At 43.8% G+C, this 4,269-nt stretch overlaps 1 protein-coding gene across 1 annotated transcript in view; it reads left to right on the plus strand.

Moving 5' to 3' along the window:
- The first annotated feature begins 1,471 nt into the window (after positions 1–1,471).
- LOC106811140 overlaps positions 1,472–4,269 on the plus strand; it is a 22,975-nt gene continuing 20,177 nt past the window's right edge. Inside the window, exon 1 of the mRNA XM_014814680.1 lies at positions 1,472–1,504. The gene's annotated coding sequence lies outside the window, so the exon portion shown is untranslated. The remainder of the gene's footprint in view (positions 1,505–4,269) is intronic.

The following is a 4,269-nucleotide window of genomic DNA, read 5'->3' on the forward strand; positions in this document are numbered from 1 at the left end:
GAACGCGAAACAGTCGCAGTGTTATGCGCAGCCGCAGAGCGGATAATAATGAAGTATTATAGGCTCTCTGCATATATGGTGTATAGTTAAAGTCCATCGCTGTGGTTATTAGAAGAGCGCGTGAACCCACGTGAACTTAGGGTCACCGCGGGCCGCGCTTACGCGTAATTGAAGCTATACGCTGTTTTAAGAACAGTAATCCGTTAGTTGCTAAATTGCTGCCCGATATAGGATACGCTGCTTGCTGCATGATTATTGTCGTGACACATAGTTTAGTGTGCATCGAGAGAGAGAGAGAGATGTGTATATTGCGCGAGAGAAAGAGCAAAAGAGAGGCACAAAGTGTAGTGGAAAATATAGAAAGAGAGAGAGAGAGCAAAGGAGAGAGAAAGAAAGAGATGGAGTGTGTGTGAGCGAGAGAGAACGAGAGGGTTAAGAACGAGAGGCAAGAGAGAGAGAGAGAAAGAGAAAAAGAAAGAGGAGAGAGAGAGCGAGAGAGCGAGAGAGAGAGAGAGAGAGAAGAGAGAGAGAGAAAGAGAAAGAAGGGCAGGTGGGCGAGAGCAGATGAGTGTAGCAGAGAGAGAGAGAGAAGATGAGAGAGAGAGGAGAGAGGAGAGAGAGAGAGAGAGAGAGAGCCAGAGAGAGAGAGAGAGAGAGAGAAGAGGAAGGGAGAAGAAGTGAAACAGGGTTTAGGCCGCTGGTGGTGGCCCTGTTCACGGAGGACGCGCGCAGTCTAGTGTTCGATGATGATTAATGAGAGACGTGTTCGCTTACCACTGTGAGTCTATGTGCATAACCACCCCGCGTCTATCTCTCTCTATCTCTCTACTTTCTTCTTCATTCTCTCTCTCTCTCATTCTTCTCTCTCTGCTCTTTTCTTCTTCTTTTTTCTTCTTAATTCTCTCCTCCGTTATTATGCCTCTTTCAATCTCTCTCCTCTCTTTCCATTTTTTCTGCACGCCCTTTTAATTCTGTCATTACTCGTTCTCCACCACTCTTTCTTTACATCTCTACTTCCCTTCTTATCTATGCTTCTTTCTTTTTCCGATTATCTCTCTCACTCACACTCTCTGTTTTCATGTATACTTCCGCGTTTTGCCAGTAGCTCTTATTTTACTACGCGATCACTCAATTTCTCATGCGATGTTTCAGCGCAGACGCTTCGCGATATATCCACCTGATTCACCAACCGTGAACACACTCACACTACAGCAGCTGCTCCGTACTCTGCGGCTGTGGTCGCGGCTCGCGCTCTAACTGTTACCATACATGACGCTATTATATAAATACAACTCTATACGCGTCTGTATATGATCGAGCGCCGTCACAACGTGTGCATCATCATCATCGTTGTCGCTGTGTTTTTGGCAGCAGCGGACACGGGCGACAGGGCAATCGGCTACCTCCAGCCGACGCTGTGGAATACGCACAGTGGCGGACTAACGGTGAACTGGCCCTAACGGTTGGGAACCAGCAATGGCGTCGCCGTCGACCCTAATTACATGCAGGTAAGACCTTACTATCCCAGCATTACCATTACTACATTCAGGTAAGGACCTTACTATCCACAGCATTAGCCTTACTACATCAGGTAAGACCTTACTATTCCCAGCATTACCTACTAACATCGTTAATGCAAGACTTACTAAATTCCAGCATTACCTTATATACATCATCTTCAAAGACCTTACTATACCCAGCATTACCTTATTACATCAGTAGGACCTTACTTCCGCACATTACCTTATCTACATCATGCAAGACCTTACTACTTCCAGATATACCTTATTACATCAATTCAAGACGGCTTCTATCCAGCATTACCTTATTAGCATCATGCAAGACCTTACTATCCCAGCATTACCTTTATTACAATCAGGTAAGACCCTACATATCCCAGCATTTTAAACCTTATTACATCATGCAAGACCTTACTATCCCAGCATTACCTTATTAACATCATGCAAGACCTTACTATCACGCTATTACCTTATTACGATCAGGTAAGACGCCTACTATCCGCGCATTACCTTATATACTTCAGGTAGGACGCTTATATCCCAGCATTACTTAACTTACATCATGCAAGACTTACCTAAATCTCAGCATTACCTTATTATCATCATTCAATGACGCTTACTAATCACCAGCATTACTTATTAATCAGGTAGATCTACTATCCCCAGCATTACCTCAATTACATCATGGCAAGACCTTACTATCCAGCATTACCTTATTACATCATGCAACAGACCTTACTATCCAGGATTCCTGCACCACACAGCATGCGATACGGCCGCGCTCACTCTACATATATATAATTAGATTACAAATAACTTTACGTGTACATTATGAATAGCATACACCTTGCCTAATCATATATATATAGTATATATATATATATATATATATATATATATTAATTATATATATATAATATATAGTGTTAAAGTTATGAAAACCAACTGAGTATATTAGGATATTGTATGATGACTTGTTTAGTCTTTTGCGTAGTCTTTGAGGTGCAACGTTTTGATCCTGCCTGCTAGTTAGTACCTGCATGCCCCGACCGAGATTTCCTCACGCACGACGTGCGGTAATAGAACCCGCTAAAGTGTGTTCACAGGCGATCGACAATTAATCACAGAAAAGCTTCGACTAAAATTAAAGCGAACCTTGCTTTCCGAAAACGCTAATCATGTTAAAAGTGATTTTATGTTCACGGCGATTGCCGCAGCACCGGCGTATACGGCCTGTCTCGTACTACAGCTCCGCAGCTTTTTAACAATTAGGTCGAACCACATTACAACGCAGCTACCGAGTTACGAATCATCAACACAACCGTGACGCGCGTCTACACCTCGTCTTCTGTTCTACGGAATATAAACACCACGAGCGCGCGTGCGCTTGCCGCACACACCACACACACACATACATACATACACAACACTACCACATACACACACACACACACACACAGCACACAACACAGCACACACACACACACACACACACACACCACACACATCACACTACACACACACACACACACACACACACACAACACACACTCACACAGCATGACACACACCACCACCACACACATAATATATATATATATTATATATATTATATATATATACACAGATACCCGGACACACTCACAAAACACAACACATACACACACACACATACCACACACATACACACACACACACACACACACACACACACACACACAACACACCACACACACGCCCACACACACGTCACACACACCACACAACATAACACACACGCACGCACGCACACACGCACGTCCACGTCACGCACGTAACACACACACCACACACACACACACACACACACATGTCACACCCACACACATATATTCATATCAAGACTAATAAAATACTTGTGTAGGTACCCAATAGTGTTTATTAGCTCTTGATATATATATATAATATATATATATATATATAATATATCGGTCTTGGCGTGTACGTCATTGTTAGCATAATAATATTGATGTATGCGTGCACGCGCTTTCATCACAGCACAAGGTCAGTTTCATTCATGAATAAGCGCATCTCGTGATGGTGATTTCATCCGCGCGCAGCAGCAGTTTGTCGGTGATCATCGAAGTATATGCTGATCGGAAACTTGATGCGTCAACAATGCATATTGTTCTGAAATTGCCCACGTCATACATAATCATGCCGTGTCCCGTCCTGAATTTATGAGATACGCAATCGGCCGCGTCTCGCTGTCTCTCTTCATATATATATATTATATATATATATTATTATATATATATATATGTTGTGGTGCTGCGTGCATGCGTGCGTGGCATGCATGCGTGCGTGCGTGCGTGCGTGCGTACGTGCTGCGTCTGTGTCTCGCTCACTCGCTTACGTCGTACACACGGCTCTACGATATCCCTATACGCACACATGGTGAGTTTGTAAATTACCAACAAATCTATATTTTCTTCTAGCGGGCATTTTTTTCAGCGGCTGCGACCTTGTATTGGATCTGTCCGCAGACGAACTGTGTCGCAATGTTCATTCGCGTGACGCGGCGGCGGCTGCTGCTGCTGCTAGTGATGGTGATGATGCTGATATTGCTGCTGCGCTACTACTATAACTCTGCTGTCGTGGGCAGATACCATAATAACAATGCGTTACTGGTGTAGTCAGAACCGTATATAGAGATAGATAGATAGATCTCTATATACGACTCTGGGTGTAGTGCATCGCCGCGGACCTC

Source organism: Priapulus caudatus, unplaced genomic scaffold (genome assembly GCF_000485595.1).
Source record: "Priapulus caudatus unplaced genomic scaffold, Priapulus_caudatus-5.0.1 Scaffold508, whole genome shotgun sequence".
Classification (NCBI taxonomy): domain Eukaryota; kingdom Metazoa; phylum Priapulida; class Priapulimorpha; order Priapulimorphida; family Priapulidae; genus Priapulus; species Priapulus caudatus.